Source organism: Tinamus guttatus, unplaced genomic scaffold, assembly GCF_059628265.1.
Source record: "Tinamus guttatus ecotype Peru unplaced genomic scaffold, ASM5962826v1 Tinamus_guttatus_pri_ptg000007l, whole genome shotgun sequence".
Lineage (NCBI taxonomy): Eukaryota > Metazoa > Chordata > Aves > Tinamiformes > Tinamidae > Tinamus > Tinamus guttatus.
In genome coordinates, this window is record NW_028288541.1 from 209,697 (window position 1) to 233,779 (window position 24,083).

Genomic DNA, 24,083 nt, shown 5'->3' on the forward strand with positions numbered 1-24,083 from the left:
TAAATGCAAATCATAAATGCATTTTCACTTATTGCTGCAGTCCTAGGAATTTACTAATTTGAGGGCTTTGAAAGCTGCTGCTAGCACCCATCACAAAAGACTTAGTGAGGCTGATCCCAAACTAGAGAGTGAATTTTTAAATATTCCTCACTCCCAATCTCTTTTTAGCACCTCTTGAATTCCCTGACAATCACATTTCATTAGGAAAGAAAAGGAACGAGAACTGGTTAATGAGGCTTTATCTTTGCTTCAAATACAGCAGGACATGGATCCAAGTGTATTCTTTTAGTAAAAAAAACACCCCAAAAAGCAAACATACACATGAATGACTTCAACCATTGTGCTTATCTCTGTCCCAGTTCTTCAATAGTTTGTATTAAGCAGTCCTTTTTACAGTATACTCTTGAAAACTCCATAGTTCTGCAGAACATAACGCTTAAGAGCTAGGGCCTATGGGCTTGACGTCAAGTATCCACCATAGACACAGACCTAATAAGCTTTGCGGTACCAGCCCTGGGCAACTTTTCAGACAGAAATTTAATTCAAATGCATGTTCTGGAAAAGGCAGAGAGGAAAATTCTCCCCATGCAGCAGTGAGGAAGTGCTTGAGTCTGCTATGAGTGCTGCAGAACTGCTGCTGTAGGGATGTCCATCCCAAGTCAAGCAGTAGTTTCCTGGCAGTTAGTGTTCAGTATTCCTTGTTTGCCTTGGAATACTTATGCTGTGTGCATGCATACTTGGATGTGAACTTATGAAGACTTGCGTATGTATCAGTGGATGGATGTTGCCTTCGATCCTGCGATACCAGGACTCTCACACCATAGGGAAGTTCTCCCTGGGGCAGCATCCCTGGCATGAGTAACATGATCATCATCATCACATCCACTGCTCTTGTGTGTGTAATGGTGATGTACTTGGTTGCAAGGCACACCATGTTCCACCCTAAATGATTTAACTCTGCCAGCAACAGGTGCTTGTCTTTTATTTAGCTGTTTCCATCTTTTGCAAAATATTTGGGGACTTTTGAAGCGTTACAGAGGTGTTCAGAGCCCATTTTACAGTCCTGCTGATGCCATCTACTGCTGAATTTCATCTCTAACAGGGTATACTTTCAAAAGAGGAGCTAGTGGGCCTACCTATTCATGGGAACAGTATAACTACCCCTCAATCTGTCTTTTTTAGCGCTCAAATTGAACTGAGGCACAAATTTGAACAGGCACACTACCTGACAAAAGCTAAGCATGTCTGGGGACAGATACTTAGATGCTGCTTATAGCTGTATAACTAAGGCAGGCAAAGGCCTTGCAGACATGAAACTACTCTTTGAGAAGGAGAACACTGATGGAAGATATACCCACAGAGTGGCCCTGTGGGTTCCCTTCCTCTCTAGGATGCTAGCACACTTCCTGAGTTTTCCTTTGTGTTCCTCATAAGTTGGTCCCAACCTCAGGTTGGGAGATCAATGTGTTCGTAGCCACCTTGGCTGCAAGAATGACTAGCCTTCCCAGGTCAGGTCACTGTGCTTTGGTCATTGCAACCTCCACCTGGATGTGCAAGATGGTTCAACTCAACCAATAGAATTCAGCTGCTGGTCTCATCCAAGGGTGAGGCAAAGGCAGTCCGGGTCTCTGGGCAAGACTCTAGCATTTACAGAATGCATTAACATACACATTGTGTATGTGTGTGTCACAAAATACACCCACCATTAACTTAGACATAGGGGGTTCCAGAGACAACTCCTTCTGCTTCTCAGCACTTGCAGTGTAAGTCAGAAAGACATATTGCAGCCTTACTGTCCTCCCACTTCAGCATGTTCCTCATCTTGCAGTTCACAGGGAGCAAAGCTGTCAGAGTACCAGGCAAATTCTTCCCTAACTGCTACAAGCCTTTTAAAACATCTCTACATCCCAGAGAGGAGCACAGTACTCCAATGGCTTGGAGTGAAAAAGAATTAGGATTTCAATATAGGATTGATTGCATTTACAATTTAAATACCACCTGTTATTCTTTGACATGGATGAGGAGCTTAACAGTGCCCTTGGTGAATCCATTTTGTGAGACAGGAGCACAGGAATATTAATGGGGTCAAAAGAGAATTATTTCACCCTTCTGCCCATTAAATTTGCAGTCTGTCTGTGGGTGTTTTAGATGGAGCACAGCATAGTGAAGTAGACAGAGCTTTGATTGTTTTATGAACAGCATTATTTAACATGGCTCCTTAACGGAGAACTAGATTAGACCTATTGGACTGGAAGACCTCACATCTCATGTATAACTAGAAACTGCTTTATAAGCCTTCTTCTTAAATGCAAGCATTCCTGTTTGCTTTCAATGCTCTATGCTCTAATAACCTTTTCTCCTATAACTAGAAACATGCTGCCCTCCAAGAAACACAGTTTCTGAGGCCTAAATGTGCACTAAAAGGCCTGATCTAAACCCAAGTTTGGGTGCAAAGTGAATTGCCAGCAAGGATTGTGATGAGTTTATTGGAAAAGGTAGGTGTTAAGATCTCTCCTTGGAAAGACAGGGCGTCCCTGCATACTAGGAGGCTGAGTTTTCTTACCCTGTTTGCTGATGTTTGTAGCTGTGCTTACAGGAGAAAGTGAGCAAAGCAGAAAAGGAGCCCAGCAAGCCAGTGCTCTTGGAGGTGCATCTAGGAAGGGATACTTTGCTGCAGGACTTTTCTAGCATAAAAGAGGCAGAAACATAGGCAGTGCCCTAACTCAGCCAAAATTCCCAGGCCGCTTCATTTTGGATTGAGCTTAGCCTTCCTCACTGTCCCTCTTCATCCTCATCTGTTGGCTGCTTCTCCTCATCTGTTTCTAACAGCAAAGGAGCAAAAGGAGCTGAGACACCATGTCTCCAATGCTACAAATGCATTCTGCAAATGTGGTATCTTATGTATTTAAATAATCTTGCTTTGCCTGAGGCTCTGCAAACACTACCTTAAACAACAAGCAAGTGAACTTGGAGCAGACTAAATAAATTATCTGCTGTTGACAAAGCCACCCACCATGGACTGGTTCAGGTTGGCTGAATGATGCTGAGAACTTAATTGTCTACAAAACTATGTATCAGATAATTTTGCTGCTTAAAATAATTTCAAAACAGCAGAAAAAGATTGGCTTATAAAAAAAATCTCCATGCTTTCAACAACAATTTTGCAGCTGATACACCCTCTAGTGGCAAGTAGCCTTTTCTCTTACTGTAGCATCAAACCACATGTGATTTTTTTCTTTCTCCAACAAACACCTCTCTCTGTCCCTGGAGATCAGAGCTACAGAGGCCCAGGATAAATATTTCGAATGTGCTGCCTATAGCCTTTTATACTGTTCTAGATTAGCTTTGCTAGTGCATATAGGTGATTTAGAGCTAAAGGCTCAAACCCAGAAATACATGAAAAAGACTTACTTTACTGCATCATACTGTAGTTATTTCAGCCCAACAGTGGGAAGCCCAACAGGAGTCTTGACTAAACTGTGTAAGGTTTTGAATTTGATCTTACTGTTAATTCTCTTGAACTATGCGAGAGCAGTATTTGTCATTCGGTACAGCACAAGTCAAGCACCAAACCAAAGCAAACATCATGGCCAGCTCGTTTAGTTAGGCTGAAACCCAAACTTGCAGGCAGAACTCCTCTTCTTCCACATCTGACCTAAATCTCTACTTTGTGGCAAATCTCTGAAGCATCATGCTTGCTGTTTGAAGAACTAAATCACTGGTTTTAGAAGTCAATGAGAGTCTTTGATACATTTGCCGCTACCAGCATTCCTCTTAAAATGAACAGCCAAAACCCCCAGGCTAAGAAGGCTAATGTCGGTAAGAGTCTAACCCTCGTGTGAATTTAAGGCTTCATCTGCAGACTGGGATTTTTTTACCTTTCTGTCTTTGCCATACCATCTCCCATACAAGAACATTTATGAGTTATTTTTCTATTGAAAGCCTATTAAAATTTTAAAGTGCAATCTATTTGTTCTAGGATTCATACAACAGAGACGGTCTTTGCAGGAACAGTGAAGGAAAGAGTGAAGGGACAGAAAAGGACCTTTTTTGAAGAGAAGGGAATAGATTCCCATAGAGCAAACACCCTGGAAAACTCCAAGAAAAAAAAAAGTCCTTTGCTGTCTTCCCACTTCCCTCAAGCTCACAGTAGAAATTAGTAAAGTGTGTGCAGATAAAGTTAAGAAAGCAAATCTTCTGCAGCCTTTGTCTTAGTCCTTGTACCTTGTAGCAGCCCAGCTGATCTTACTCCTGGCCTCTGGAGTAACCTAAGAGCTCCTTAGGGTCCTAGTTTTCCAACACACCTGTTCTCATCCACTGACAGTGATGGTGCTATGATTTTGGGGTAACCGCTCCAAAAAATCTTTATATGGTGTGATATTTATACATCAGGGAGGGAATTCATAGTCTCAATATTGAACATGATCAAGAACATTGTGCAGCCCGTTTACATAAGATCATTCAGAGATACTCAGGAAGAAATGACACATCCAGGGACAAATCTGCAATGCTATAGGATTTCTCAAAAAGCATTTATTAACTTGTCAGCATTTCTTAAGTTTCACTGTCATAACCAAGCTTTGGTTGCTCTTTCCTAGGCAGATGCTATCTTGCAAACCACACATTCTCAGTCAAGACAAGATCATAAAAAGTCTGGTGAAGGAAGCAGAACTCAAATTGAAGCACAAGAGCCAAATCACTCAGTTTCTGCAGGCTGAAGGATGATGATAGATTCCAGAGAGGAGAACAGTCCTATGTCCACGCTTAGTTATCTGGACACTAGTGCTGTAAACTTAAGCCTTCTATTTGATCTTAGCATCTTGATGCTTAAGTACAAGGAGTCAGCTGGTCTCCGAGGAGTGCAGAATCAAAACATAATAAGTTTTAAAGCCCAAACCACAAACTCTGAATTATGCTCCACCTGCATTTCATAAACAGAATTATGCTGGACTAGCCTATTTTGAAATATGACCACTTTTCATATGGCTAGGCTGCCCTGGTTCTGTCTCTGGCCTCTGATGTCTGCCTTCATCTACTTATGCTAACTTGTCTACCTTCATCATCACCTTGTGTGAAAGAATGGTCACTAGTTCACTTGTGAGTTTTCCTTCTACAGTGCAATGAGTATCAGGTGATTTCTAATAGACATTTTTAACCAATATTAGTTTCTGCTTTGAGTTTTTAAAAAGTAAGTGAGAAGGGAACCCCCTTCTCAATTGGGGTTGATTTTACTCCAGCCTGTAGTACATCTCTCATTCGAATAACTCTTCTCACATGGAACAAGGAAATACTTTGCAGTCCTGCAGATTTGGGCACCACTTTACCAGATTACATTATTTGACAGAATTGGTCCATGAAATGCTTGCTAATTGCTATAACATTTAAAAAGGAAAAGAACAGACCTGTTTAATAGGGTTCTCCTAAAACTTTTGTGCTCAGAAAGGCAAAATTGGTGGAACAACAATGCAGAACACGCTCTGATTACTGAACACCAAATTCCTTGGATCATTTTCTATCAGTGAAAGAAAGAAAAATATGTAAAGGTAATTATGACATATTTTTCATTGTTTCCAATAAATTTAAGCCTCTAATTAACCAAACTCTTTATGAGAGGGTTTAGATGAAGTGTGTTAGTTCTCTCTTTCCTCAGGGTTTAAGAGTTACAGGGCTTGTTTCAGTAATCCCAGATTATTCTCTCATTTTACTTGGCCCCTTGCTCCATTAACCTGTTTTCATTCAGAGATCTGTTTAAAAAAGATTGCAACGTTTACCTTGGCATAATGCTATTTATTTAGGAAACAAGTGAGTCTCTTCCAGTTTGTCAGTTTGAGAGCAGAACAAAACACAATAATTTTTGTAAGCAGCTATTTGCAATGTAGGATGCTTCTTGAATTCTGGAATTATTAATATCCTCTCTCAAAAAAAAAAAAGAAAAAAGAAAAGAAAAAAGAAAAGAAAAAAGAAAAAAGAAAAAAGAAAAAAGAAAAGAAAAGAAAAGAAAAGAAAAGAAAAGAAAAGAAAAGAAAAGAAAAGAAAAGAAAAGAAAAGAAAAGAAAAGAAAAGAAAAGTCCATTCATCTCTGCTGGGAGTCCTGTATCCCTCTGGTTTCTGCAGCAGCTTAGAAGCCAGTCCTGTAGATATGTTCAAAGTGAGTCTAAACCAGCTCCAGCTTCACACTATTGGACCTCTTAGGTGGGCACAGGCCGCTTAGAAACCATTCTTCTGTCTAAACCTTCTTATATAAAGAGAACAGACTCCAAAGGCAGGGCTGACAGATGATGGTCCCAGGTCTGGACCTTGCCTTTCTAAGATGCTTTAATGTCTTTAATGTGTGTCCTTAGCTCAATTCTGGTGCCACGGGGCACGTGCCCCACAAGCCTTGCCACACAAGGGTGTGATGTGAGGCTGGGAGAAAGGAGCAGGGCTGCTGAGCAGGATATGACAGAGGCCGCGATGGGAGTTATGCATCTCACCTGCCTTACTCACTCTAGGCAGTCCTACTAAGTAGGTGTCTTTGCCATATGGGTCTCAGGGTCTCCCCCAAGTGTCACATCAAAGGATCGGAGCAGATCAGGGAACTAGGAAAATTGATCCTCCCTTGGTTTCTCCATGAGTTTTAATCCTCCAGACATCCACACTGTATACAGGCTACTTCACATGTAGATTCTCCCTTAGTAAACCTTGAACCATGGAAGAGAAATGTTGGCATGACTAAGGGACAGCACACAGCACAGTCCTGATCTTGCATTGAGACAAGCCAACCCACATTATCTGTCCTGGAGACCGCAGAGTGCAAAGACATGCATTATAGACATTGCCAATAGAAGACTCAGAGTAGCTGCTGAGCTGGGCCTCTGGTTAAAATACAAACTCTATGTCATAGACTAAGCTCTAACCAGAATAAACCAGTAATCAGACTTTCAGAGACAGAAATCTATTTTATATGGTGCTAAGCAATCTGGCCTTGATCAAGCAGATTATTTCTGAACAACCTCAAGTCAATTGGAATAGTTCCTGGAGAGACCAAAGCTGTATTTATGTATATCTGAAAGGTTCTTCCAACTGTACCAGCTGGTTTAGTAAAAAACATTGCCTATACCTACCAGCCTTGTCTTGCTTATGTCATTAGACCATCATGCGTATATTACTGCTATCGCTGTGACATAATAGGGCGTACATATCTGCAATCATATGAAGCCAATTAGGTGACTCATTGACCATTAACATCCATCATTTGGGTAAACACACCTACATAATCTGGTGGTTTAAACTACTGTGGGGACAGGTTTAAGGGAACGGAGAGAAGAGTCTATTCCCACTAAGTACCATCGTCCTCCTTCCCCAAGAGCTTGGGCTCCAGGTCCCTTCACACCACTGCTCTCAACAAACATCTAGGAACTGTATCATCTAGCATAACATCTAGAAGTGTTTCATCCCCTACTAGTCCTGGTGAAAAATATCCTGTTATCCTCTCAATGATACTGTTAGCTGAAGTGGTTGGGCCCGGTGAGTATCCAACCCATTCAGATACACCCTATAAGGACTCCATATGAGGGATATTTTCCTGAGTTTTCAGTTTGTATAGGAAGACAGCCAACATAAAAATCAACTCTGCTCCACACATTAAAATGTTATTAAGGCTGCAAAGTCAAACAGTCAGAATTAGGAAAAAATAGTTTTACTTTTGGCAGTAGAATCTTAGACTGTTCTCTCTGTGTACATCCATCATATTTTTAAGGCCACAAAACCTCTGCTTTTCTGGTGCACAGGAGAGAATTGTTACACAGTTTCATCAGAGCTGAAAGTCAAAAGTTGTCTTTAGGATCTGTATTTCTTTTGCTGCAGTTGTGGATGCTCTCTAGTGAATGAGGTGAAGTGTTACAGGAAATGAAAGGACAGGCTTTTGAATAAAAAGAGTTGGATATTGTCCTGGAGGTCTTGAGTCTGTCTCTGCCACTAGTGCTGATGCACTTGAGCAAACCACTGTGCTTAAACTAAGCTTTTTTTAAGGTTATTATCAATTATGTTCCCCATGTTCTGGGACATAGCATACGATTTGTGTGACAATTTGCAAAAGAGCCAAGTGTTATCACAGATAGAATCAGCAGAAATCTCATAAACAAAATTAATAACTATAGTGAAGAGATATGAAGCAGCTATTATTTCATAATAATAGCTAACTTCATATGTCCTCAAAAACCTGGCTAAGAGAAAAAGAGGTGGCAGAATCATATGCCTGACAAGATCAAAGTTTGAGATGTTTCCCATCGTCAACAATGAGAAATTGCATTTTTAATAAAGAGGACTCATTGTTACATTTGCTTCCACAGGAGGAAAACAGAATTCCAAACTCAGATATTGGATGAAAGAAAGGATGTTTATGTGGTTTTAAAAATCTCAAAAAATGTTTTGGTGAACAGTTAGCTTACTAAAGAAATTAGTGATTGACATAGACATTTGTGTTGACTTAGACAAATAGTTCTTCGAAAAGAAATACTTTTAAAAAGTTAAAAGTAATGCCTAAAATATGTTCAAAACAAAGATAAAAATCAGCAACACGCTGTGTTTTGCAAATTGAAAAACATTTTTGATTTCTTCGCTCAGTTGTGGAGAAGTGTATGTTTCTGGTTGGTTGGGTGTTTGTATACAGAAGGGGGACATCTGTCATATCAGAAAACCCAGAGGGCTCTAACTATCATCACCCAATGTGGCTATTGCATGCTTAAGATCTGCAGTATTCTGGGCTGGCTGAACTTGCAGCTATTGCAGCTGGAACCGGGTCATGATGGACCTTCTCACTGTGGTAACTGAACTCATTTCTGTATTTCCCTTGTTATTCTGATCCAGTTAGAGTCACTGCTGCCAAATTAAAAAGGATTAACTGGCTTACTAGGTTTGGCAAGGATGATTGTCTAAAGTTTTAAAATTGCTTTTTAGTTAGTTTAACTTATTTTAAGTTTGCATTTGCATTTTGTTCAAGGTTTGAAGTCCTGGGCAATTTTTCTAAGAAGGCTTTTAAGTTATGACCATTTCTATTACTGCTAGAATTGATCAGCCTCAGGGGAAATAACAAAACATTCTCTTGTGCAAAACTGTGAATGCAAAATAGCGTTATGTTGAAATACACAACCTTTTGTGTTTCACCATGAACTAAGAATTATTAGAAGGGGCGTATCCTTTAATAACTTTGAAAAATGAACAAATTTATACCATCTGGGAAAGATTTAAACATACAGCTGTTGTGGGAAATTTGACGGAATTCATGATTCACATCTGAATTTAGTGACTGGATCAGATTAGACATTTTCTACAAATCTTCATATTGAGATATTTTGGATTCTGGCTTTTAAATAAATGTTAGACTGTCATGTGTAATTTAAATGCTTTCATTGGCAAATGGAAGAAAATTGTGAAGTTACTTTTCATAACCTTTGTTTTAATTATGTTCCACTTTCTCATTTTAATAATAGACAGTTCCCCCAAGAACTTCAAACTGGAAATTCATTTCCTTCATTCTCTGCATCTATACATCTCACACATGTTACTTTAAGTCATCTGATAGAAGCAAGAGTATGGCCTAATATTGCCTGACAGGATCAGACTTCATTTACTGGCAAGTGTTTGCCTGATTGAAGCTGAATTCTCTCTTTGAGAATCTGGAAATGAATTCCAATTTGCAGCCAAATCCTACGCTAACTGTAAAATTTATACTGCTTGCAGCAAAATTAGTACTTTGGGGGTGTGTAGTTGAGATCATCGAAGAATTTTCTTTTTCAAGGCTGGATGGGAATGAGTTTGACATGTAAAACCAAAGCCATAACTTCAGTAGAAGAATGGATGAGGAGGTGGTAGAAGAGTGAAACTAGACAAGGTAGTGCTACAAGGACGGATGTTCTGTGCTGTGTTGACCTTCAGCCCTTGGCCTCCCAGCTCCTCATCTTTTCTCTCCACCTTCAGTCCTAGGACTCAGGACTATGTGGGCTCTTCTAGTGGAGCCACAGCAGTGACAGACTTAAGAACTGTGGCATTGATGGGAAGAGAAATACTCTCAATTAAAGAAAAAAAAAACACTTCAGAAATCCAAATGATGAGCAAATAGAAAATGATGAAGTGGACAGATTTACTGACAAGCTTGTTGATGTACTGCAGATTAGATAAGATGCTGTTAACTGCGCTGAGAAGTGTTTTGCTGACATTAGTTGGTGATTCTCCTCCTTCCTTCCCTGTTTCTACAGGGATAATTGGGAATCACTGGAATATGCATGTTTCTCAATTTATGGCCTCAAAAGCAATCAAATCCACAGTGCCTTATATGCTGGCTCATAGCAATGATACAGAGCTCCCCATAGTCCAGAGACATGCACGTGCTCTAACCTTGGCTGAACCCTTCTACCATTAGTCTTGATAATTGATGGAACCCAAGGAGAAATGACTGCAGTTTAATAACATTCGATGGTTTCTGGGTGACTAGTGGTGTGTGACTAAAGTAACATTTAGGTTAGGCATTACCCAATGCCTTTCAGAAGAGGCCACAAGGGAAGAAAGGAAAGCAGGAAATGTGGAGGAAAAAGGTCTCAAAAAAGTGGAAAATAATTTTGCTGCACTTCTACCCTGAATTGCTTCCTTCTGAACATAGAATATTCTGATCTGCTGATGTGGCAGATGTTAGACTTTGGAGAGTGTTCCTCAGATCTGAAATCACTGATTAAAACTTGCATAAATCAGCAAAGCAATTTTACATCTATTTCCCAGGTATAGAAGGACTTAAATCTTCTTGTCTCATTTTCTGCTGACATAAGAGGAGAAGTAGATCCAACAATAATTATGGAAAGCCTTAAGGAAACAGATTTATTAAGATCCATTATGCTGGCAACCTGTTTGTAATATGTTGCAGGACCAGAACTCAATCTTGTGAAATACAGACACCCCCCATACACCCAAAGAGCCTCAAATATATCTGAGCAAAATAGATAATGTTACTTTTTTGCTTTACTGCACATATTCATATGTGCTTTACATGGATATAAGACTATAATTATACAAAAGCAAACATTTCACTCAAATCATGCAGAGTTGATCAATGTTTAGTGAATCGAATACTCTTCTTCTAGCCTACTAATGTTACTGACATTGCACAGCTATTTTTCATGGGTATAAAAAGAAACTTTTAGGCCGGCTCTCGCTAGAAAAGATTTTTGCTCTACCTATAGTTAGTTGTGAGTTCTCTTAGCATGAATGCTACTCATATTAGCCAACTGCACATTTTTAAACAGTATAGTATATATCAAGCTTAATAAGTTAACTATTTATTTTTTTTCTGTCATAATCCTCTTCAAGCTGGTGCTTTTGCTAATATGGAAGCTGAAAAACACATTCTCCATTGACAAAGTCCAAAGTCTCTATGGGCGGTTTTGCATCCTACTGGAAAAGGTCGACATAAAGGAATATGAAAGATACCACAACTTAGAACTTCATTAATTACAGAAAAAAAATACATCCCAGAGTTTTCTGCACCAAATATACAATGTCTGTATCTCTTCAGCTAGAGAAAAATCATTACTGATTGATGACAGCTAAGGACCATCCACATGCTGATGATCAGTTCTGTTAACCAGCAACATAAGGCAGTGGTGCCCACGCAGTTTTAATCTTTCCATGAATTCACTGCCCTTTGGTCTTAGAGAACTCTGTAAAAGTTATTTGATCCAGAAAGTGCGTAGGACAACCCAGGCATTGGAAGTAATGAAATACACATCTCAGCACACCCATCAGACACTTAACATAAAACTCATAAAACCTTTGGTACTATAGGTGAAAATAACATAGTGCATAAGAACAGAATAGGAGAGAGAAAAAATACCACTAGTTTCCTAATTTCTTGCACACTGGGGATTATTTTTTTCCCTTTTAGTCTAAAGATATATGTATTCATGGAAAGCAAAATATTGGATCGTAAGAAATGTCAGGATATCTCATGGTCTGTATATAACTATGAGCTATGGTCGGAGGAGCAGCATAGTAGAATGGTACTTATGGCCAGATTTTGAGGAGCTCAGCATGTAAGATTCTGAGTTGCTTTAAAAATCAGATGTCTTCTTCAGTCTAGATAGGATTTCTTTTGAAAATGTGGCTGTAATAATGCACAAACAACGATATTCTTCTAGTAAAAGACCCACTGTTGGCTGCATGTTTAATTTATATGTATTTAATCATCCACGATAATACAGTAAGTCCTGCTGAGTGCAAGATGTGAGATCAGACTGCTACCCATATGTAAGGAACAAATTCATATTAACCACAATAACACATATGCCTAATTTGGGCAAATCTTTTAGCCAAAATCTGGTACTTGCTAAAGTCCCAATATGGAAGACATATGTTCTTCAGGATATAAATTATGATGCTTTTCATCAGGTTATTTGTGCAATCTAGTTTACGGGGTAAAGACGGGTAGTAGACTTTGTTTGGAAGGTCGGAATATGTATGAATCGTAAGTGAAATTCCTATAACATGGGAATAATGGGAATAAAAATAACTTGTCTGATAGGTACCTAGTAGTTTCTCTGGACGATATGGGTTAATAGAGCAGAACCAGCAGTCAAGATGAGCAAGCCTTCCCCTGCTGTGTCCCATCTGGAAACACAGGTTAACACAATTTTTTTTGTCACAGACTTGCTGTCTTCATTACACTCAATTTAACCCAAGAAATCTGAGCTTCTACCAAAAAACTGTTATAAAAACACTGGTATGCATTTGACCAGACAATATGAGCCTTTCTTAGATTTCTTAATGCTTGTGGCAAATATTTCTCATGCAAAGTGATTAACTAAATTAATATTTTAAAATATGCATGTGCTAGGCCTTAGTTTAAACAAGAAAGTCCCTTTTAAATCAATTTATGTACGGAATATTCAAGTGTACCTCACAACTGGTGGGGCAGCAGATTCACTGGATATTACCTGCAACGAATTCTCATTTTCAGGAAATTTCTAACACTGCTTCCCATATCTCCCATTGCCTATCCAACCTGAAATCCAAAAGCCATTACTCGCAAGTAGTTGTTCATTCTGAGGTTCTTGCAAATAATGTATGGGATTCACATTGCGTTCTAGGAGTAAGGCCATGGAACCAAATGCATGGATAAAACACATCCCATGTCACAGTTACAATTTGAACAAGCAAGCAGTGCAGATCTTTCTTTGGTGTTAACTTAAACAGAAGAGCCAAGTTGGCACTTCATGCTAATTCCGAATCATTAGGAAAGATATGGAGATGTATAGGAGAGTACATCTAGTCCACCACTATCAATGCTTGTGGACACTATATGAGATTTGCAGCATAAAATGTAAAGATTGAACAGGCAGTTCAGACTTTCAGCCTGCATTCAACAGGAGTGTCCCTACCACAGGATGTTTGTTGCTAAAAGGCATAGTGATGGAAAAGTTGTTTTTTTTCAGGATCCTTGAACATAGATGACTAGAGGATGCTTGAGTCAAGCCTTGATGGGAAAAGAAATGTTGCACGTGCTCTCCTCACTAGATATCTTAACAGGAGGGGATGCTGGCAAACTCTGCCAGCACCAACCCTGAGCTGAGCAAACTGGATGTTACAAGACAGGTTAGTTCTGGATTCAATGTACTTTTGCTAACGTGGCATTAATAGGTACTGTTAATCCAGAAACTTCCTCTAGCTTAACCAGCGTCTCTTCCTCTGTGCTGATGAGTCCTGCTGAGAGTTCAACTATGCTACATTTGAGATAGTAGATCTACATGGTGTAGTATCTTCTCATATCTCTACGGCTTTGGGTGTCTCTGTGCAATACTGTGTTTCCCAGTGCTGACGCCCACTTGAAGACTGACATGCTTCCTGACCCTGCTAAGCATTTCTTCATGGAGATTCAATGCAGGGGGTTTTTAAGCTAAAGGAGTTGCTCTGCTGCAGCAGAAAGAAGTAGCCTGGCAGCTGTGAGCATATTTGGCCTTTCCCATGGCTGTCCTGGCTACATTCAGCTCCTGAGTCGAGGCGAGCAACATCCTGAACACAACAGGGTTAAAACCAAGCTGACAAATGAGGCAAAGCATGGAAAATATGAAGACAGCTATTTGGTAGCACATCTGAACCCGTGCACAGAGATCCCATCTGCAATCACTTAGAGGTGCCTTAGTAAAGCAGAGCCCGGAATGCCGGGCTAATAAAGTGTCAGCAGCAGGGGGATTACGAGGGAGATTTACAAGAGTGCATGAGTTTAGTTGCTGCTGGAGACATCCGATATACTCTGTGTTTGATTCCAGGCTTTGGGATGGCAATGAAATAAGCCCACAGACTTGTGTCAAAAAGTGTTTCAAAGCGGTTGCCTCTGTCCCGAGTACTAGGGGGACTTGCAGTAATGCTGCACCCCTGCTTACCGGGCAAGTCTCAGGCTGCTCATGCACCACATTTATTTAAATGGCAGCAAACAGACTAATTGCCTTGCTCTGAATTGTCCAGGATGATGATGGTAAAGGAAGGCCCAAAGCAAATGTCCTGATGCCCTGACGTGCAAGTATCTCTTTTCCCTGCTCCCTCTCTTAAAGTTTGTTTTCAACAGAGAAGAGTACAAACCACCAAACCAGGCTCACACCTTCCCAGACTTAAAGGATGATGAGATCTGAGGATTTTTCCTAGGCTCGTTTCTAATTCTTAAATAAAGGCCTTAAATAGATAAATGAGTGCTATTTAAATCTAAATTAAATGCAGCATGAGTAAACATACCATAGTGAACACATCAGTCCTGGAAAGTGCGATTAGAGGAACAAACATTGCATTTTCAACCTGTAAGTGATGAACTTCCCAGTCTTTTTTTTTTTTTTTTTTTTTCAAATGTATTTTCCTTTGATGAAGTGAACTTTCCAGGAGGCAATTAGAGTGAAAGACAAAGAGCCAAGTATTTTCCCGTCATTGTCTAAGGCACCATAAATAAGTACTGAGCTTATTACTCACTCCCTTAGTGAATGAAAAGGGAAAATATTTTGTGCTTTGTTTCTGCCTCTGACACTTCGATGTAAAATGGGTAATAGCTTCAGCCACAGCTATGTCAGCTATGACAAAGCTGGCCTACGGCTCCAGTGGAATCACCTATATGATAAAGCGCTTTATGTGCTGAAGTGTTTGCAGGATGAAGCGCCCTACCAGTGGTTATATATCAGGCTGCCTCTTGGCAGTTTGTCAGACTGACGGCCCAGCGGCCCAAGTGCCCTATTGAAGATGTGAGGGACTATGAAGGCAGAAAAGGAATGGGAGGGAGGAATGCATTTGCCCAACCTAAGAAAGTAATTGGAGATATTGTTCAATCTGGATATTTATCAAGTCTTGAGGCTAAATTCTGGCCCCATGAGAGTCGCTGGCCAACCTCCATTGATTTCAGTAAGGTCAGGATTTCACTGGTGATTTATGGAATGAACTAACACGACGTTTTAACAATCAGTTTTAGTAGTTGGAAGTGTTATTCATTGCTGAGGTAAAGCATTGTTGGATTTTATGTGACTGTGTAACTTTAAAAACAGGCAACCTGCAAAGCAACAATATAAAATGCACTGCTTAAATTACATTATGACGAAGAATGACACAAAGGAATGAAACCAAGGGAATGTTTTCCTTCTCATTCCTCTCATACTTTTAAAAGTCAACAATTATGAGGACAGTACTCGTAAATTTAAATCACCTGTCCTCAACTTTAGACCCCGTTTTCTTGAAAATTCTTTTATTTCTGGCAAAACACAAGCTCTAGCTTTTCAATATGAACGACACATTTCTCAGAGCAAGCATGACAACTCAGCAACAGCCCTCAGTTTTTTGCCATGTGCTCTAGCATTGCAAAGAAAAGTCCAAACACATCTGGCTAAATATATACATTAATGATACGTACAATACTCTCTTTTGTAAGCTCTGATGTTAATTCTGACATTTTTAGTCATTTCATTTGGCTGTAAGTTAAAATAGCAGAAGAAAAAATGTATAGCCAGGTCTTGGGGAAAAAAAAATCAGACCTTAATAAATGAATCAGTTAGTTCCTGTGAAAATAAGATCTTTGTGATTCAGATTTTCTTCCACTGCAAACTAAAAATGCTTTAAACAGGCATGAATGGATGTTTCCAAACAGAAAATAATTGGTTTTATTATAATGAATTGTTTCTATTACTGGTTTTGCTTTTCCTTTGTTTTTGCTTTATTTTTGGTGGTAGGCGTATATATTTGTCACAAGAAATATGACTGCAGGAAAAGTATATCTCTGTTTTGACTTTGCCTGCCACTGATCAGGACAAAAACACATTTATCCCATAATGGCAGGTCAATGCAAAGGTAGGTAAATAATGGTATGCTGCTCTGCGCCTGCTGGTCTCATGCTCCAAGCAGCGCCTACGTGAGCGCAGCAGCAAGATGGAGCAGCGTGGACCTCACCAGCTCACAAGCTTCAGAGTTTCAGAAGTTCAAAGCCCATTTTTTTCTTGCCTCCTGAAAATCACTCCTCTAAATCACAGAACTTGGCTCGAGGTTGACAGAGGATAATAGCTCTAGAGCTAATGAATAGGGCTGTCCACTTGCGTCAATGGGCTTTGAAGGGAATCGCTGGTGCTAAGTGTCACACTTTCTTGAAGAGTTTTCCTTTGAGGATTTTTAATTTGCAGCTCTGGGGGAAAAAACTGTCACAATAATGGAAGATGATCATGTTTTTTACACATTTTCTTTCTTAACAGCAAATTTTGGTGAATTAACCTGTAAAGAAGGAACTTAATCAAATAAGTCTTTAATTCTGCCTTAATTTTTAAAAGAAGTTGGCAGCAGTGTTCCCAGCTTTCTTTTTGCATGTCAGTTAGCTCTGTTTTCTTAACCCCACTATGATGCTTCTGTGTGTTAAGTCATTCCCAATCATCTATGCCGCATTTCCGATCGACCTAAAACAAAGGATCTAGTTGTGGCAGAGCCCGAGTGTTGCCTGTCTAGCACTCAGCACTCTTCAACCCAATTTAGCTTTTAGATGCCCTTAAAACCAGTCCATGAATCAGAGGATGAAACCCTTTGAGATCTTTTAAACAGTTCTTCTCTAGCAAAGCAAGAGTGATTCAAAACAATCGCAGGTATTCATTCAACTGATCTCTTCTTCCAGGCTTTCAGAACTGTCATTTTGTAATTGTCTAGGAAAATTTATTATTTGTTTTAAAACAATGAGGAAAATAAAAGCCTCTTCAAAATCAAATGATTTTTAATAACCAACTGCACAGGAAGGCAGACTGCAGCCTGTTCCTGACATCTTGATTCAGGTAAGTGCTGGATTGGCATTAAAAGATCAGCTTCATTAGCATGTAAGTGACCCTTCTGTTCCTTACATAATTAGAGCTGTTTGAAATTTTTAACTTGAAACCTTTGTATTTCTATTCAAAATGATCTTTTTGAAAATAGTCAAAATATCCCAAGATTTTCTTTTTTTTTTTTTTCTCAAAAGCTAACCTTCAAAAGTTTTTGAATTACCAAAGTTAGGAGAAAAAAATCATCTTTTGTTTTGTTAAACTTACTTCTTATTTATTTGGACACTGTAACTTTCCAAAATGGGCCAGATTTAGAAAATTCACCAAACATGAAACAGAACTGAACTCCTTATTCATTTTATGATTCCACATTTTATGATGTGGAATAACAAGAAAAAGGCAAAAGAAGAGAAAGTGGTAAGTCCATAGCATTTTGAATCTCAGGAATGTTTCAGAAGACTATTTGAAATACTGATTTTTTTTCCTGAACTCTAAAGAATGCAAAGAGGGCTAGGCTTTCAATGCTTCCCACAAAATTGCTTTCCATTTTAGAGTAGCTGTGATTGTAATATTAATGTCATTTCATGAACTCTGTTACATTAGATTCAGAAAGAAAAAAAAATCAGGCTTGTGTATGAGCACATGGTAGAGGTGGAAGTTTTCTTCCGTGAAACAGAAAAGTAAGATCAAAATGTTATCCCTGAGATTTCCTAGTGTGGGTCTATGGGCCTCTTAGGGTGGACAGCTATTTTTACCAGTCCCTTGTGCCACTGGGGTCACGACGCAGGGGACAGTTGTTACCTGGTTGATGAACCTGCATTGAGAGAGAGATGGAGATGCTTGGCCAGTGGGTTTTGAAGTCCTGTCCCAAGAAGAGTTCACTGTGAACGGTGTCCCCATGGCCACACAGTGCAGCCATCCCGTTGTGTAGGTCCAGATGCTCACAATGTGCTGCAGCCACTGCCTCCTATCTGCCCTTCTTCTGGTCCTGAAACCAGCCCAGGTTGCTTCTCACCCAACACTGCTCTCCCCTGTCTAGCTCTAGTACCCAGTCCTCACCCTGGTTCAGTCCACCAGGCCTCCTGCTGCTCTTCCTGCCATTTCCACCTTCTATTTCTAGCTCCTCTTCTGCTTTCTCCTACTCACCCGAGATGCAGCTTCTTGTCTACATCTTTGTTTTGCCCCCGTTGCGTTTTCCACATGCACTGGTGTCAGAGCAGCCCCCTGCTCACTGCCAGAGAGATCTCTTATTCCCTGTCTAGGATCACCTAATTTCCATATTACTGGAATGAGATGCTTCCATCTAGTTTGTGGTTTGGTCCATTTGGGTAATTTCCCCACCCAGCTTCTTCAGTTTTTTGTTATCGTTGCAAGGAGCAATGAATACAGCAATGTCTTGCTCAAAGCGGGCATTTCTGGGCAGCACATTTGCTGCCCTGGACGAGCAAACAGGCTTTACTACTGTGCCTTCCCATACTCACAGATAAAGCAGACACAGATTAGGCCAAATGGTAGCTTGATACTTTCACCTCTGACATTGCTGAGCAGTGGGGAGGCAGATGCTGCAAGGCCCTTGGAGGCTCTCTGAACACCTCAAGGCATTTGGGAAGCATCTGTAAACTAATCCAGATTTGTTAGTAATATTCCGTTTGTAATTCCCCTCTGGCCAAAGAAAGACCAAGCTCAAACCCAGCTTGATGCCAGAACAAAGTGATTCAGATGAGCTGGGATTCCTGGCTGCACAAAACATCTACAGCATCAGGAGATGACACGGCAGCTTGCTGTGACTTCTGCTATCTGATCAGACCATTTCTTAATCAGCAGAGACACTGCTCATGGTAAGAAAAACGTCTTACAAACCAGCTTTCATCCATGTGCAACAGGTTCTGCTTCTGCAAAACAAAAGGGTGTCCAGTTGTTTTCCATATTCATTGCTTCCTCTCGTTCCCAGGCTCTCCCAGCCGACGTGTTGGCAGGAGCGGAGTGCGAACAAAAACACAATTCCAGCTAGAGGCTGAGAAGCCGGGGTGAGATTGCTCCTGTGAGTGGAAGCTGCATATTTGAGCCCCGTGGAAAGACCTGAATTGTCTCTTTAAAATAGTTCTGTAATAGATGCGAAAAATATAACCTCTCATTTAAAAGGAGGGAGTTTCCCAAGTAACAGACTTTGTCTTAGGAGAGTAACAGATGCCAGCAATTTCCATAATGAATGTCCTTGGTTTAGAAGTAGGAGTAAAAACAGTCAGCTTAGTTCAATGCAAAATTAAGACATGATTTCTCAACTCTGTGTATTTTGCCAAAGTACCTTATGAACCACATTCGTCTCTAACAAGATGCATGTATTTGCATATCATGACCACAAGAGAGAGCTTTAGTGTTGGGTGTTGTGCACGGTTGCGTCAGAGGATACAAGTAGTTCAGTAGTTCGGGATTTTTAACTGACACTGTTCAAACATGATGAGAATTCCAAATACCTAAAGCCAGACAGCAAAACAAGCCACTGTTTCCCACTGCACAGGCAGTGTCCACATCTCCTGAAGAACAAGAGTTGGAGGGGCAAGTTTTCAAGTGTGTGACGTTTAGAAACTGCCACTTTCATTCAGTAGGTCAAGTTCCTCTGAAACTGAGCCTGAAAATTTAAAAGTAGCCTTAAGAAGAGGAGATTTGATATGATCTTTCCCAAAAGAAGCTGTGGCATCCATGTTAGTTCTCTCTTTACAGACCGCTGGGTGATTATATCTTATATATAAACTTTATATATAAAACATAGCTCTGTGTGTGTGTGTGTGTGTGTGTGTATAACCAATATATATGTATGTATGTATATACATACATATTTACATATTTATATGTATTTGTATGTGTGTGTGTGTCCAATCTTTTCCTTACACCACCCTTCTCTGCTTAAACAGCCTCCAGTCCAGGCATGCTAAGCAGCTATTCTCATTCCATTCAAATCCTTACCTAAGACTAATTTCTCCCATCATATCCATAAGGACTTTAATAATAATGATTATACTGCAGTCCAACCATCTCAAGCTCTCCACCCATCTCCTCCCTGTGTATTACCTTCCACTCATTTTCTTCCAGATAAAACAAACTCTTGAGGGCAGAGACCTGCTGGCTCTTCTAGTCTTCTTCTGGGTGTTGTAAAAGCAATAAGGCAATATCACACATAAAGCGCAGTATTCAAATGATACTGAGTCAGATGTAAATGAGGAAAAGCAGGTCATTCAGAGTTACCTCACCATGAAGTGTCTAGATGCATTGCATTCCTGCAGCTTTCCGGATATGGTATGTAATGAAAATGGTGAATAATCTCATGCGTGTATTATACCTTTCATCCCAAAGAGTACTCAATTACTTTACTAATTGACAGTGCAAAGTGTGTACATGAGAACCTCTTTGCTCATCAACGAAGCATAGCCAGAGCGCTGGTGAGAGCACAGGGCCAGCACAATTCACAGAAAGCCTTGAGACAATCACGGGCCACGGGGAATGCAGAACAGAGGGGAAAAATGAGCAACTAGGGATGACCTTTAATTTGAAGCGTCTCTGTCTTTGCCCCGTTTAAGCAGAACAACTACTTGATTGTGTACAAGACGTGCATTTGTGTGCGGTCACCATTAAACAGACCGTATCTGCACTCGCTGATGAGATACAGAGCGTCACTCTTTCCCTCAGTGATGGAATAGATGGTCTGGGGCTGATCCTGAAATATGCTGAGCACTTTAAAACACCATGAATTCAGCAGGACTAGCCCTAACTATAGCTCTTGAAATAGCACTCCACAGTAAGTATTTGCAAAGGTTGCTCCTTGCTATAGCTATGTATTTTTAAAAAAATACTCCTGGATTTTCTAAACTCCTCTTTTTAAATCATTAATTATTTTTAACTATTAATTATTTTTATTTTAACTATTAATTATTTTAAACTTGCATAGGTTTTTTACATATCCCGGCATATGAGAACAGTAGAATCTTCCCCAGATAGAACATTTTTTTCCAAGACCAAAGCACTTTATGATGTTAGTCATTTTATTATCTCTGTTTTACAGGCAGGGAAACTGAGGCATGGAACATGAAATGACATATAAAGCCAATCATCTGCTAAAAGCACAGCAAGTGCCAGGAGTCTATACCAGCTTTGGAAAAGACATGCCTTTTCCAAACAGGTAGCATTGCAGTGGTTGCCTCAGAATGTACCTCCATCCACTGCTAGAGTCCTAGTTGCATCAACAGCAATTTGAATAGTTAAAAGCATCTGTGCTCATAGATCTTATTGCAAGAACGAAGCCAGTTATATCCTATCATTTTATAACATGCATATGCATCTTTTAACAGGCATCATCTATCTCTTCATCTGTACCACATTCATCAGATTACACTATCTGAAACTTCTTTTTTTTTTCCCCCAAGAGATCATAAAAGTTTCAGCATTTACTCAAAATGTTTTGTCATGTTTTCAATTTGACAGACTGTGCAACTGCTCCAAAGATAACACAGGAGCTGCCAGTGCTTCTCATATGTTGAGCTGAGTTGTAGGTGCCTGTCTACAACGGCATATTTCCTTGGTAGTTTTGGATACTCGGAAACCGAATTTTCCAGTCTCTACATACATGTATTTTGTGGAGTGGCTAGCAGCTATTCAGATTGTGCAACAGGGGCATTTTTGAAAGCTGAGAAAAGATCAAGAGCTGGAACCAACTGGGTTATTTTCCTTTATGTCCCATCCCAATATAACTGCCCGGTAATTCCTCCAGTCCCCAAAACTCCTGCCATCGCACGGGAAGGGGCTGTTTTCATTTAGACATTGCTGGTTCAGGCAGTTCAGCGCAGAGGCAGAGGGCAGGGTGCAACAGTAATTTACACACCATAAACTTTTGTAGGTTTTATTCACCTCATTGGTCTGGTATTAAACAGCATCGCGTGGTAGCCGTGTAAGCTGGGAGCAATGGTGCTGCCTGCGTGCAGACTCTGCCACGCAGGAGTTTACACCTCTCCTCTCCAGCTGCTGCCGAAGACCCACCGGCCACGGGGGAGCTGCCTCAAGGAGGAGAGCTGGTAAGGAAAAGAGGTGGGAACCGAGCATCCACCATATAATCAGTCTATGTATTTCTTGCTGTAATACCTGACACTGCTAGGAGATGTACATGTCTAGCTACCTATATACAGAGAAGCTTTCCCTACCAAAGAACCTAAAGTGTGCCAGGGATTGCTGAAGACAGAGGAAGAGCCCATTAGCCAGTGTAAGACGGTGATTTATATGACAGCAATCTCAGCATAGGTCCTTCCTCATTAGTGCTAAAGACACTGGAAAGAGCAACTTCTTTTTGCTCTTCTTCTGGGGGCTATAAAGTGTTTTGAAGAGTCTAGGAAGGCAAAGGAAGTATGATGCGGAATATTCAGAATATTTATTCAAATCCTGCAGAGCTCACAGTGACTTCACATTCAGAAAATCCATGTATTGATTTTTGTCCCATGCATGTCACACAGAACTTAATAACAAGGCCACAAGACTGAAAGCACAAACAAAATACGCTTGACAGAGGGACATTAGCTGAGAAGCAAAACTGCAGAGGAGATCCAGAGTTTTACCATCTGCAACAATGCAAATTTCTTTCTGCTATGGCTCCTGCTCCAACAACCACAGTTGCTGGTGGGGTAATCCCTGTCCAATTACCCTCCAAATCCAGAAGAGTCATGCCCCAAGGAGCTCTGCTGTGAGTGGACTGGCTATAACTGCCAGTGGAAGCTGTAGATGATCATTGTGGCTCAGGATCAAAGTTTGCCCAGTAGCACAGACGATAAGTTAATGCATTGCTATGAACTCATTTGTAACTTTTTTTTTTTCTTTTTTTTTTTACAGTCATATCCTAGCACTAGAGGATTCTTTTCTGGACTATTTAGAGATTCTTGTCTACTGGACATTACATTGGGTAACTGCACTTTTGATTTTGAATGGTGAAAAGGTCCAGGCATTATTAACTGTTCAGCCTTCTCTGGAGCAGAAAGCAACTGTAACATGGAACAGCTGCATCAGAAAACAGTGTTTTTAATGTTCCTGAGCTGCTTCACCTGAACAATATGGTACTAAGGGCTTTGTTTCAAGATCTAGTTTGTTATAGGAGGTTAAAAAAAGACACACACGCAAACAACCCTATGGAAACTTTTGTCTACAATAAGTGTCAAGCAGATGGAATGTTATTGATTGCAATGGATTTACACCCATAATGAATTTGGCCGGCTGGTCAAAAGTCTAGTGGGTGTGTAAATGGGGAGGTGAGCTGGGGAATGACGTACGTAGCGGTTTATCTGGAGACCGGAGCCGCAAAATGTTGTAGTTACACTTAAGTTTTATTAAAAATGCCATTCTAACGAGCCCTAGTGGCCCCAGCACATGGAAAGTGGCTTGCTGTGTTTTGAATGGCACTGAGTAACACCCCAGGGCCTTAAATCAATTCAAGATGTGTTAGTGGCGTCTGATGTTAAGTGTAGAAGGGAAATTCAAAGCAATATAGATTTAACCTAGGGACCCTTCTTCTGCCTGATGCTTATCAATAATGCAAGCGTGAGTAAGAGCCAGAATAAATTTTGTACCAAGGCAGCATATTATATGAATACGTGAGTTTATTAGTAATATTTTTATTGTACGATCTGGATAACTAGTCTAAGTAGCAAGGCACTGGATTGTGGACAACAGAGAGATAAAGTCAAATATTCCATCTTGTGTGTTTCTGCAGGCACCAGTTGATATATTGAACCCTGTGAAAATTAAAATGGAAAAAAAAAGGCAACTTTT